This window comes from Ochotona princeps, chromosome 4, assembly GCF_030435755.1.
Source record: "Ochotona princeps isolate mOchPri1 chromosome 4, mOchPri1.hap1, whole genome shotgun sequence".
Lineage (NCBI taxonomy): Eukaryota > Metazoa > Chordata > Mammalia > Lagomorpha > Ochotonidae > Ochotona > Ochotona princeps.
In genome coordinates this window covers 41,811,528-41,826,373 of record NC_080835.1, presented here as the reverse complement: position 1 = coordinate 41,826,373, position 14,846 = coordinate 41,811,528, and the positions used below count along the sequence as shown (strand labels likewise).

The window sequence follows — 14,846 nt, the reverse complement described above, 5'->3', positions numbered from 1 at the left end:
TACAGGAAACCACTTCAAAATGTTAATAACACCCCTCCCCAAAATAAATGATACATTTATTTTAGTGCCAAGCATGCTTTTGAATTTATGCATAGTTTTTAGTAATACACATTTTCCACAACTTTTTGAAGACCCTTTATAACATGCAGAACAAAAAACAATCATCGTGTGGGTATAAAGCGAAGGAAGAAGAAAAATAAAAAATAAGTAAGACTATGTAAAAAGATGAACAAACCCAACAAGTAGTATTGTGTCAAAGAACAAGGTGAAGACAGAAATGAAGATTAGAAAGGGTTAGGAAAGAGAGAGAGATGGGGGGGGAGGGGAATATGAATGAATCAGGAACTAAGAGAGAGGAGTTAGTGAGAACTACCTTTGAAATATTTTGTACTGTGGTAATAATAACCACCAAAATAAATGTATAATAATTTCATAATGTTTAATGACAGAAAACCTTTCCTTTAACTAGATTTCTGAATTATCATTTGTTTTTTTCATAGACATTGCCTTTAATGCACAAGGTCTGAATTTTAATTTTGATTCTTTTAAAGATACTTTCAAAACAACCTGAGCAAGAAATTTTCCTGAATTTGTAGTATTTTACTTCCCAGATCTGTCTTGGTTGTCTTGTTTACTATTAATTTGCAGCAATAGATATTTAAAATGACTTTCCTAAATGTTCCAAAGCATTTAACCTAGTTTTGATAGGAACAAAATATTATTTTCATATATTTGCACTTTAACTGATTGTGGGATATTTTGTTAAACTTACAATGAAAAAAGTGGAAATGGCAGACGGGTTTGCGGACAAGCAGAGCCAAGTGATGAGAGCACTGATGTGTAGCAAGCATCCCCGGAGAAGCCTAGTGGCTGCAGGAATTCAGGATATGAAGGGAATCAGCCAGTGCTTCTCAGAGGGACTGCAGGGCATCCTGTAAGCCAGTTCATCAGAGGTTGGCGGAAGGCAATTTCTGTGTAGGGCATGACTGGGATGTGAGCCCCAGTTGGGGGTCTGGGTAGCTCTTTTCACCATGGCACATTATATTTTTGTCACAGTTGTCAGAGTAGTGTTCCCAGGCTCTCATCAGCACGATTTTCTCTTCTGGTCTTCCATGTAACCTTTCAATTACCTGTGCTTACATGCAGAAGCAGATCTCTGAATTTGAGGGAGTTTTGCAATTAGGCATCAAATGGCCACTTAAAAATCTTTAGTTAAATGTTTAGGAAATATTTTTTTGGTGACTGAAAAAAAAAGTGATAGAACAAAAACTAGTGTCTTGAAACTGGAGTGTCATGTGCAGACAAGGAAACTTCTGTTAGATAGACTGTGGCTTGGGCCAGTCTGAAGGAAGGAGGATGGATAATAAGGTCTGAGTCCTACCTCTCCTCCTGTGTAAGCAATAGGATAACCCGGGAAGTGAGTCCTGGGGAATCTGGTGAGATCTCTTAATTTACAATGGGGTGAATGCAAGGATAATGCCCTTAGCAGTGATCCAATGATTTACAATCATGGCTTTTCTTATTTTATTTACTTATTTATTTATTTTTAGATCAATCTTATTTGTATGAGCAACTGCAGACTTTCACAAACAGAAAGCTAGCTTCTGACCCAATCACGTTATGGGTTCATGGAATATTCATCAGTCTAAAAAGTAAACCTAACATGGACCAGTAAGTTGCATAACCTTCCATGAAGGATGTGCAGACCCTTCCTCTCACTGATGCAGTCTGCCTAGGTCTTTTGCCTATGCCAATCAAGCTGTGGGTCCACAAGCAAGTCAAGCAAATCAGGCAAAATCAAATCTACCAGACCCACTTCCTGCAATCTGTTTTTTTTTTTAATATGGAATGCTTCAGGAATTTGCATGTCATCCTTGTGTAGGGGCCATGCTAATCTTTTCTGTATTGTTCCAATTTTAGTATATGTGCTGCGTAAGTGAGAAGTCCTGCAATCTGAAACGCAATTCTAACCACCTGCAGTGGACAATGAGCCTGTCCAAAGGGAATGTTTCAGCTACACTCTCTTTTGATAAATGTATGGTCTTGAAAGAGCTTTTACCATTTAAGAATGAGAGCTTAGAAAAGAATAACAGAAAACATCTATTCAGAGTGACCTATCACATAAAAAGAACAGAGCTCTGGTTGGGCAGAGAAAAGCAGGAGCAGAAGTAAATGTTTTACTCTACTTCCTGAGGTTCCTGATAAAATTCAGGATGATACATACAAGACTGAGAAGTTAATGAAGCTGATTGAGACACAAGCAAAACTGCCAAGGGGAACTGGATAAGATAAGAATGCTGAAAATGCCCTGGAGAAAGTTTAAAATGCATTATAGAACTTAAACAATAAAACAAGCATTGTAGAAAATTGAATCAATGGTGTAGGGGACAGATTTGAGAATCACCACTCAAATATGAGGCAATGGGATAAAGATATCAAAAACAATTCTAAATTTATAAATGGGAGGGCAGAGAATCAAAGTCTGTTATACGGATGCTTTGGGTTTTTAAGAAAAGGGATCAGAAACAAGTGGATTGGAATCAGGAACACCAGGCAAAAAATTAAAAATAATGATCAATTTTCAAACTAAAAAGTAAAATTAATTTTAGAAATAATTAGCAGATTTGTTCTACTGGAAATTTGAGTTTTAAGCACAAAGTAAACATTCTGAATGTATTTATGTAGAAGACAAGCAAAATTGGATTTTGTAAAGTGAATTTAGTTTGGCCACATTTTTTTTTTATCCCAAAATGGCATTACAAGGCCGTGGAGCCATAGGTACAATATGGTAAAGGGCAACATGTTATGAAACAAAAGTTGTGTATCCAGCTCAGCTGCCATTATTTAAGGTGCTATAGTGTTACATTCTCTGCCACTCATTTTTCTTAGGATACCTTTTTGTGTTCAATTTTTCTTGGTTTGCCTGCTGTCCAAATAAGGTACTAAAATGTCTTCATACAATTCAACTGGCCATTAAAATGTTATGCCCAAATTGAAATATTTGCAAAAATGAAGAAAATAGATAATGGCATTAAAAATTCAATGATTTGGGTCCAGCGGCATGGCCTAGCGCCTAAAGTCCTCGCCTTGAACGCCCCGGGATCCCATATGGGCGCCGGTTCTAATCCCGGCAGCTCCACTTCCCATCCAGCTCCCTGCTTGTGGCCTGGGAAAGCAGTCGAGGATGGCCCAAAGCATTGGGACCCTGTGCCCGCGTGGGAGACCTGGAAGAGGTGCCTGGTTCCCGGGTTCGGATTGGCGCGCACCTGCCTGTTGTGGCTGACTTGGGGAGTGCGTCATCGGACGGAAGATCTTCCTCTCTGTCTCTCCTCCTCTCTCTGTATATCTGACTTTGTAATAAAAATAAATCTTAAAAAAAATTCAATAATTTATTTTAAATGCAGAGGTGATAGAGGAGAGAGAGAATCTCATCTGTCTACTTTTCTGGTTCACTCCCAAAATGGCACAACAGCCAGGGCTAGACCAGGCCGAGCCATGGGATTCAGGAATTCCATACGGGTCTCTCGTTGGGTGGCAGAGCCCAAGCACTGGGCCTACATTTTACTACTTTCTAGGTGAATTGGCAGAGCTAGATTGCAAATGGAGGAGTTATTACTCTGACATGAAATGCCAGCATTCCAAGCCATGACTTAACTTGCTTTGCCTCTATACAGAGCTTCATTATCAATCTTTATAAACTGTGGACTTTATTAAAATATAATTGCATGGAGTAGAATCCTCCCTTTCAGATGTAAAGCTGGATGAAATTTGAAAAATGTGTGCAATCATTCAATTAATTCTTCAGTCAAGATACAGAATTTTTTTAATTTTTATTTTATTAATTTATATATATTTTTTATTGCAAAGTCAGATATACAGGGAGAGGAGGAGAGAAAGAGAGGAAGATCTTCCGTCCGATGATTCACTCCCCAAGTGAGCCGCAACGGACCGGTGCGTGCCGATCCGATGTCAGGAGCCAGGAACCTCCTCCAGGTCTCCCACGCAGGTGCAGGGTCCCAATGCTTTGGACCATCCTCGACTGCTTTCCCAGGCCACAAGCAGGGAGCTGGATGGGAAGTGGAGCTGCCGGGATTAGAACCGGCGCCCATATGGGATCCCGGGGCTTTAGCCGCTAGGCCATGCCGCCAGGCCCGATACAGAATTTTTTTAAAGATTTATTTTATTTTTATTGCAAAGTCAAATATACAGAGGAGGAGAGACAGAGATGAAGATCTTCCATCTGATGATTCATTCCTCAAGTGACCACAACAGCTGCAGCTGAGCCGATCTGAAGCCAGGAGCTTCCTCCAGGTCTCCCATGTGACTGCAGGGTTCGACTGCTTTCCCAGGCCACAAGCAGGGAGCTTAATGGGAAGCGGGGCCACTGGGATTAGAACCGGTGCCCATATGGGACCCAGGTGCATTCAAGGCAAGGACTTTAACCACTAGCCCATGGTGCTAGGCTCGAGATACAGAAGGTTTTTATCATCCCCAAGAGTTGTATCAGGCACTTTGTGGTCAAGCTCTCTTTCCACTCCATTCTCTTCCATCTTCTGATTTCACTTCTGTTTCAGCTGTTTTAGTGTTACCTGTAAATGGAATTCTATAACATATAGCTTGTGCCTTTGATTTCTGTTACTCAGCTTAATGCATTTGAGAACTATTCATGTTATTATGTTATCAGGAGTCTTTTATTGCTGAGTTAGATTCTGTTGTGTGGGTATATAACCAGTTGTTTGTGCATTTAAAGTTTGAGAAGAACTGGTTTGTTTCTAGTTTTTAATAATTCTAAATGACATTTCTGTGAATATTTGTATGCAGATCTCTGGATGAAATGTTTTCATTTCTCTGAATAAATATCAAGGAGAATAATGATTGAGCCACATGAATATTTTAAAAATCACACTCCACCCCATTTTAAGTATATTCAGTAGAATATAAAATCACAAAAGATTTGTTCCCTGCTATATTCTATAATACAATAGAAAATAATAGTTTTTAAATGACAAAAATTTAATAACAGTATAAAAATAACAAAGCCTAAACTTTACTGAACTTTTGCATTAACCTTTCTAAATTCATTATTCAGCCTATACCTTCCTAGAATTATATTCTAATGGAATACATTATATGCCTTTATTATTACTTATTATTTCTTCTATTTTTAATGTTTATTTTGTTTTTATTTGAAAGGCAGAGTTACAAAGAGACAAAGAGAAACAGAGAGAGAGAGAGAGAGAGACATAAAGAGAACCTTCCATCCCCAAATGGCTGCAATGGCTGCAGTTGACCAGTCTGTAGCCAGAATCCAGAAACGTTTCCAGGTCTCCCGTGTTTGCATAGGAGTCCAGTGATCTGTGTCCTCCTCCTCTGCATTTCCAGGCCATTAGTGGAAAGCTGAATCAAAAGTGGAGGCCCCCTAACTGATGTGTGCTGATGTGGGATGCAGGAGGCACAGGGAAACACAGCCTGTTAAGATGTGGCACTGCAGCCCTCCTATCATTGTGTTTTTTTTTTTAAAGATTTATTTATTTTCATTACAAAGTCAGATATACAGAGAGTTGGAGAGACAGAGAGGAAGAACTTCAGTCCGATGATTCACTCCCCAAGTGAGCCGCAATGGCTGGTGCTGTGCCAATCTGAAGCCAGGAACCAGGAACTTCTTCCGGGTCTCCCACGCGGGCACAGGGTCCCAAAGCTTTGGGCTGTCCTCGACTGCTTTCCCAGGCCACAAGCAGGGAGCTGGATGGGAAGTGGAGCTGCCGGGATTAGAACCAGCCCCCATATGGGATCCCGGGGCACATTCAAGGCAAGGACCTTAGCCGCTAGGCCATGCCGCTGGGCCCCATCGTTTGTTTTTAACTGAAAAGATGTAAATAGATATAAAATAGTTTTTTTTCCTGGGAGCATATGACTCTGAAATTTAAAAAAATATTCTGAACTGACTCATTTTTGCAGTAATTATTCATATGCATATTTTTCTTGCTCCATACATTATAAATGTATTGAAACATTTGGAAAAAAATTGAACACAAAAGATAATTTTATTGTAAAAATGCTTGAAATGATGGAGTGGAGGTAGTGAATTTATAATCCTTTGTTTCAATGATCTTGCCTGTTATTAGATATTACAAATGTGTTTCATGTTCAGGAAGTTTTTATATGATGGAACAATATACCTGGGAGGTATTGGATGCATCAGAAATTTCACTGAAGATGTTCCTGGAATGGATGGAGGGGAGCCAAACTTATCTGAGGGCCTTACCCTTGAGTGAGTTCTCAAGCAAATAAATTATATGAAGTATGTTTGGATTTGAAGAGCTAGAAAATAATTTTATTAAAACTATCTATATCCACATACTCCTTGTGAAGTCTTGACATTCCCCAAATCATATTCCCAAGACTGAAGATCTTGGCTATAGTCAACCAAAAGATTCCCAATCCAAACCAATCTTTCCTTTATGTCTGAAGGGAGCTTTATTCCAGGACCTTTCTTGGTGCCAAAAGCTACCTTATTTCAAATGTCTTATATAAAATAACATATTTGCATTTAGTTAAACAACCCTTTCATACACTTCAGATTATTTCTAGATTATCTATAATATCTAATTATTGTGAATAGTTGTGAATATTGTGAACTATTATTATGAATAGTTGTATTATTTAGAGAATAACGACAAGAAAAAGTCTTAGGGGTTGGCATAGTGCAACAGCCTAAGCCACCATTTGTGACACCAACAGCCTATTTTGGAGTATGCTTTAAGTTCTGGTTGCTCTGCTTCCAAACCAACTTCCTGCTAATCAGCCTGGATAGGCAATAGAGGATGGCCCAAGTGCTTGAGTTCTAGCCATCCACACAAGAGACCAACACAGGATTCCAGGTCCAGGACTTCGACCTGGTCTGATTCAGCCATTGAGGTCATCTGGGGTGTTGGCCAGAGGATGGAAGATCTCTCTCAGTCTCTCCCGCTCTCTGTGTCGCTTTGTCTTTTGAATAAATAAACTATATATATAGTATATATAGAATATATACACTATAATTTTAAGCATGCATGTTTTATAAATATATATGTTTCATAAATATATGCATGTTTTTAAAAAGTCTATGCATGTTTGGTGCAGATGCATCTTTTTTGGATGTTTTATAATCCACAGGAAAATGGTTTACTCTGTGGGTGTAGAATTTTCGGGTATGGAAAGTACTTAACAAGTGGAAATGATGCTATACACATCTATTTTTACAGAAACAGATTTAAACAATGAGTCAAATCTGTGATTTTGTCAAAGGAAAAAAAATCATATGTGCTTAGTTTTGACAAACTGAGACACAACATAAAAATTAGATAATAATGAACCAAACAGAACACAGCTCTTAGCTAAGGGCTGTAATAAGACAGGATGGGAAGAATGAAAAATGCAAACTTCAGGGCCTGGTGTGGTAGCCTAGTGGAAAAAGTCCTTGCCTTGCACACGCCAAATATGTGTGCTAGTTCTAATCCCAGTGGCCAGCTTCCCACCCAGCTCCCTGCTTGTGGCCTGGGAAAGCAGTCGGGGATGGCCCAAAGCCTTTGGACCCTGCACCCACATGGGAGACCATGAAGAAGCTCCTGGCTCCTGGCTTCAGATCAACTCGGCTCCAGCCATTGTGACCAGTTGGGGAGTGAATCATCGGACGGAAGATCTTCCTCTCTGTCTTTCCTCCTCTCTGTATATCTGCCTTTCCAATAAAAAAAAATAAATATTTTGAACAATACGAAGTTTTATTATTTTATAGAGTGAATTCATAAGAATGGATTGAAAAATAAGTGCTGATAACTTGGGAAACATATCTTCTTTTTCAAATATTAAGATAGTCATTATTTGTACAATGTAAATCAACTTTATGTCTTAAACATTGACTTATTGGAAAGGCAGAGTTGGAGGAGAGAAGAAATTTATCATCCACTGGTTTCCTCCCCAAATGAACCAATTTTCATATGAGCTGTGAGCAACACCAATAGCAGCTTAACCAACTATGCCCCAGTACTGGCCTCTATTTTGTAACAGCTCTAAAGCCTTTTTATTCCAAACATTGAGATGCAGAACTAGAAGAAAAGAAAACCCCAGGAAACATGAAAAAAAAGTAATACACATTTGCCAGTTATTATAACAAAAGCAAATTGGTTAAATGTTTATATTGAGAGAAAGTCTCAAATTGTGAAAATAATTCTGATGTACCTGCATTCCTAGATATAGGTAAATGTGTGATTCAGAAAGAAGAAATAATTGAAGTAAATACAAGTCAAATCAAACAAATAAAATAAAATCAGAAATTGCATTATTTTATGTCAAAATAATTAAAAGAAAAAACTAGATCAAAAGGAGTTTTAGATTTTGAATACAACAAAATTATAACTCTTGCTTTGTTATTATATAAAGAAAAATCAATGATACTAAGAGAAACAACAAATCTTTACTAAACTGATTAAAATAGGTGATATATTATGATCTAAACTGCTATTTTAAAAGTCACAAAGTTTGGGTAAGTTATGAAAAATATAAATCTGAAAATTTATTTAAAAAGTTAAAAACAAACAAAAATAATCAAAGATAAAAGTTTTAAAGTGGCAACATTTTAGTTCTGATAAAATCACTAGGCCAGTATAATTCTGCAATTGTCTTTCCCGATGTCAAACAAATTGTTGCCATGACTTATTTTAGAATGTGGAAGGAAATGACAAATCCCCAAACTGATTCTATTAAGTTATCAATTTCAAAGTCAAAATGTAAGATATAAAGGGAGACAAATGGAATGACATAGCACAGATTACTGTGTGGTCAGGCACTGCTTGAAGCTCCTCAAATACGAGAATAAAAGAAAGAAGATACAAGTATATATGAAACTTGGAAGAAAAGAAAAAGTAGGAAGAGTACCACAAATATCTGATCATATGTGTTCAAAATAATGTGCAATATAGAAATAGGATTCTTCAAATAAAATCTCTGCCAATCAAATTCAGCAATATATATTAAGGTGCATCATGTGAAGGTAGAGGAAAATCTATTACAGAATTGCAGGGAGGAGTCAGTGGCCGTTCCCAACTTTCATTTTATTTATAGAAAATGAACAAGGTTCATGTATATTGCACTTCCTCTCCTCCCCTCTCCTCTTCTCTCCTCTGTCCCATTCTCCTCCCATTCTCTTTCTTTCCTTCTTTTTTTTTTCCCAATGTTTTCAGTGGTGTGCTTTCATTTCACTTCACAGTCACAGGCTTCACTCTGTTAGGTAAAGGTATCAAAACACAGAAAGCAGAAAACCTAAAAAAAAAAAAAAACAAAAACAAAAAAAAAAAACCCTGCTATTCCTTGAGATTACAGACAAAGGTTGTCAAAAAATGACCAAATCCCAATCCCAGATCTTCAATCTCACTCATATGGATCACATATTTTCTGTACTATGTATCTTAGCTATTACAGATTGAGGAAAACATATCTTTTGGGACTGGCTTATTTCACTGACAAAACTGTTTTCAGTTGCATCCATTTATTTGCAAAAGACATGATTTGATTCTTATGACTGAATAGTCTCCTATAGTGTATGCACCACATTTTCTTTATCCAGTCCTCAGCTTGTGGATGTCATCAGTTGGTGGGCATGTGGATTGTGAATGGAACTTTGTAAACACGTGCAGGTTGATAACTTTCCCATATGCGGATTTTATTTCATTTGTACAAATCCCCAAGAGTGCCATTCCCAACTTCTAAACTCCATCTACTTGGAATATAAAATTCAATCTTTAAAAAAATGTTTAACTTTTCCTTTTTATTTATTTAAAAATCACAGAGAGCAAGAGATGGGGGTATGCTTATGCTTCACACTCCGAATGGCAAAACAATTCCATGCCACTCAGAATCCATGAGACCCAGAATTCAATCAGGTCCACCCTCTAGGTAGAAGAGATTCAAGGGCTTGAACTCTTATAAACTAAGGGTTTGCCTTAAAAGGACACTGGAATACATGAATGCCGTTTTCCTTTGCATTTCTGTCTATGTATTACTGATTCCCCTCGCTTACTTGCCGCAGTCATGTGGTTTTCAGGAAAGGAATGTTTCAAGTGTAAATAAATGTGAGTTTTCCATTTCCTGGTTTAAAAGTGATACCTATTGATTTGTTTATCATCTAATAATTTTTTTAAAGATTTATTTTATTTTTATCACAAATTCAGATATACAGAGAGGAGGAGAAACAGAGAGGAAGATCTTCCATCTGATGATTCACTCCCCAAGTGTCTGCAACTGCTGGAATTGAGCGAACCCAAAGCCAGGAGCCAGGATCTTCCTCCAGGTCTCCCATGTGGGTGCAGGTTCCTAAGGCTTTGGGCCATCCTTGATTGCTTTCCCAGGCCACAAGCAGGGAGCTGGAAGGGAAGCGGAGCCACTGGGATTAGAACTAGCACCCATATGGGATCTTGGAGTGTTCAGGTCAAGGACTTTTAGCCCCTAGGCCACCGTGACAGGCTCTATCATCTAATAATTGAAAGTCGTTGATTTTGTTACCTAGATTACCTTTGCCTGTTTGTTATCTGTTTAGTCCATCAGTTTTTGAGTGCATATATTAAATATTTGAATGAAATTATTGCTTTCTTACTTCATGTAACTTTGGACTATGTCTTTGGGGTAATTATGATATTTATTGTTTCAGTTTTTGATCTACTATTCCATTTACTTGTCTATGAATATAGCATTCCTGTATCCATTCTGACATTCATTTCTGATTTTTTAGGAGAGTCTCATTCTTTTGGTTTACTTTTATATCTTCTAATCTGTAATTATATGCATTATCCACTATAATACTCACCAATCTCCATCTTTTCCCAATTTTTGTTGGCCCTCCTGAATTTGGAATTTTTAAATATTTTCCATTACTTTTCTCTGATTCATCTGTTTGTGTTTATTTAAAAAAATGCATTCTTAGCTCTGTTGAAATCCTTTTCTTCAATATCAACAAAAATCTTGTTAATACTTGTTCTGCTATTATTTATATTGTTATTTTATTTTATTTTATTTTATTTTAAAGGCAGAGACAGAGACAGAGATAGACTGAGAGAAATCTTTCACCTAGTAGTTCATCTGAAACAGTCCTAAGAGGCAGATCTGTGTGAGAGTGAAGCCAGGAGTTTGGAACTCAATTTGTATTTGCTGTGTAAAGGACAAGGATCAAACTCTTCGAACTATTCCTCTCTGCCTTCCGGGGAGTGTAGCACATGAGCAGGAAGCTGAGATTGGAAGTGGAGCCAGCATTTGAACTCTGGCACTCCAATAAGGGATGTGAGCCTCCCAAGGAGCATATTAACTGCTGTGCCAAATGCCTGCCCTTCATTCTAAGTATTCTAAAGCCATTGTCCACTAACTAACATCTGCATCTTCTGCCTTCTCTCCTTTTGGTTACTAATTAAGCTCTTTATTTTCACTAATTTTATTTTAGCATGCTGACTGGGTGTGTACAATATAACACCATAAGTGGTCATGGTTTTCCACTAGGGATATATCCCTTTCCCTTTCAGGCAAATAGAATAAGATGATGATGACACTAATATAATCAGGTGTTATGCTGTGTTGGGCTGGGCTTCAGCGTTTACAAAAGCCATTATGCCGTTGGTATCTTGTGGCTAAATTATTGGCAAGTTTGAGGATTCTTGCATTATCAATCTACTGTGTCAGCCTAGAAAGCCACCAGGAAGATCTCTGGTTTGCCTCTTCCTATTACAGCCCCTCTGTTAAGAATCCAATCAATTCTCAGCCTGGGCCGAGGCTCAGAAAATGCCCCTGGGGGAAAAGCAGGTGAGGATTTCAGCTCAGCTAGGAAAGGTTCTTTCCCGTTTGAAATGATAGTTCATCTAGTCTTCTACTGCAACAGCTACAAATATTATTTTTAGAATATACTTATTTTTTTCTTGCTGTTGCAGCATGAGGAATGGCTCTTAAAATCTAGTGTGTATGTCTTGCCAGGAAGCAGAAGTCATGTATCTGATTTTTGATTTGTGATTTTAATCATTTACAGTTATTGTAATCATTGCATATTTATGCAATGTGCATTTTCTGTCTATCATACTATCTTTTATTTTGTTTTTGCCATTTTCCATTAATATGTTTAATTTTCTTTCCTTGGATAAAAATATACACTGCATCTGTTCTTTCCTCATATATTCAATCACTCACACACACACGTGTATTGGTATGCTTTCACCTCTGTTTTGTCTGTTTTTATAACGACAGTGTTGATGATATAAGCAATATTAGACTTCGAGACTGGGAGCCTTAGCACCCCATTTCCTCCGGAACCTTCAATGAATCTCTCTAAGCCACAATGTCTCCAACTGGAAAGAAAGATTATGTATGTGTTATTCATAATAAACATAATTTGTTTATATATTATTTATATGGAAGATTTAAGTCTTTGCCTAAATATATGGCTTCAAGCGTGTGACTTGCTTCCCTGAAGCTTGGTTATTTTACTTGAAGGGATGGATGCTTAGGCTTCCTCACAGGATTCCCATACAATTCAGCAGGTAACATCAGTGATAGCACAGTAACACACAGTTGGAACTTGATAATTGCAATATCCTTCTGGCTCCTTCCCCGTTCCTCTGTTTTAGTCCCTGTTTATCTCCCTCCACCGGCTGCTCCACATTCCTCATAAATAGTTGTGTGTTGCATTTGAGGTAGTTTACACAATTATTTACAAATCTATTTTCGAGTTTTCCTTCTTGTGATTCAGGTCTGTGCAAATCAGTCATCAATTTTGTGGCCACTGAGCATTGGTTTTTATGTATAGAGCACATCACAGAGGCATGAAGATAAGTAAGATTTGGTCTCGTCCTGAGTTCATAGTCCAATTAGGAAAGGCCAGGAAACTTGAAAGATATTTTTTAAGGTTATTTGAGAGTCAGGGCCACAAACACACATGTGCCTGCACCATCCGTCTGTCCCCCCCTCCTCCTATCCTATGATTTACTGCACAAATGTTGAATAAGCCAGGGCTAACCCAAAAAGTTGAGAACTCAATTCAGGAACTTATCCAGGTCTCAATCCAATAAATGACAGTTGCTGAATTAACCGTAAGTAATAGGAATTTTAGTAAACTGAACAGTCACCTTGCTAGAGCATCTAAGAAAAAAATGATGAACTTGCAGGTTAAGTTCCTACTGCCTCTCTAAGTTCTTCAGATGTGAGTATGACACTCTGCGTTGAAATCTTTATACTAAATTAACAAATGAATTGATTTGGAGAAACTTTGTCAGGGAGAGGAGAAACAACCCATGGCACATGCTGTTGTCATTGCCTGTACTATTTTGTATGACAACCTCAACAAACTTGAGGTTGATGCAAGTACCATGCCCTTGAGCCTCTAAAATCTTGAATTAGATAAACATGAAAGACTTCATTATAATCATTAAAATCTGAGTAATAGGGGGAAGAGTGAACAAGAACAAACTAGAACTCACAGCAATACCTGGAGCCCATGAGACAGACCAAACCTAGTATCAGTTTTCCAGCTCCCTGACTTTGTTGGCATGAGTTGGGCCCTTCCTCAAGGAGCTAAACATGCACCCTGGCCCAGGAGTTCCTGAAGTTGAAGAAGGTAGCAGGGGAAATTTGAACAATGGCTAAAAAATAGCTTCTATTCACCAAAATTTCCCTATGCCCTGCTGTGATTGTAAAAATGCAGAAATCATACTTTTGGGGAAGTGGAGTTTCTCCTGCCAACTTGGCACTTTGCAAAGCTAGCATATTGAATTAAGGCCTCATAGGGCAGGGATTTGGGCAAGCAATTAACACACCCAAATCCTATGTCATTGCCTATGTTTGATACCAGCCTGTGACTCCTTACTCCAGCTTCCTGCTACTGCAAATCCTCGGGGACAGCAGCACTAACTCAAATCCCATATTTCCTTTAAGGCTCCACTCTAATCAACTAAAAGACCTCCCAGTAGGAACCATCCCTTAAAAACCCACATCATAAAAAAAAAAAAAAAAAAAAAAACACATCATCTTCTAAAGCCTCCACCCTCTGGAGCTACTTTCCAAGCCATGAACCCCTAGCAATGAAGGTCCTGGAATAAGAACATTTCAAGTATCACCCACTAAAATTACCTAATCTTGGTTTCTAACTTTAATTTAGATGTCACACTTTTTTTTAGTGAAAGGTTATGTAGGTGTTCAAGAGAAAAAGCCAGGTGTTGGTAGTAGAATTGTGTCTTTCCTAAAGATAAATTTGAGTCCTAATCAGAATACTTGTAATGTGGCCTATTTGGCTAAAATGTCCTTAAAAATTTGGTTCAGGGAAGACCCTAAGTCTTATGACCAGTATCTATAGCAGAGAAAGGAGAAAGATATGTAAACAGAGACAGAAGTGTAGGAAAGATTAAATGATGGCAGATGCTGAAATTTGAGATTTACATGTGTCAGTCAAGGAAAGCCAAGGGATGTTGGCCATCCCCAGAAGCAAGGAGAGAGGAACAAAATGAATTCTTCATAACTTAGAGAAATAATGAATAACCCAGCTGGCATCTTGATTTCTGACTTCGAGCTGCTAGAACTGCAATTGAACACAATTACTTGGCTATTTTGAGCTATCTATTCAGGTGGTACTACACTGTCACAGCAGAATTGGGTCCTGAAATACAGGTCAAAATAAGGGTGACTTGAGAAAGAACCCCACCAGCCTACTGCCATGCACTCTTCTAGTTCCAGCTGGAGACCCATGGGGTTGCTCAGAAAAGATTGCTAATTCTTGTTTCAAAGTCTCTGGCTCACGAATCCCCAAGGTTTCTAACTCGGCGGTCTATCATGGTGGTAAGACCTTA

The 14,846-nt window shown here is 38.1% G+C and overlaps 1 non-coding gene across 1 annotated transcript; it reads right to left on the bottom strand.

The window, feature by feature from the left end:
* Window positions 1–1,837: 1,837 nt before the first annotated feature.
* LOC118759566 (U6 spliceosomal RNA) lies at window positions 1,838–1,947 on the bottom strand. The gene has a single exon (XR_004996266.2). It is a non-coding gene; the product is annotated as a U6 spliceosomal RNA (small nuclear RNA).
* Between the last annotated feature and the right edge of the window lie 12,899 nt (window positions 1,948–14,846).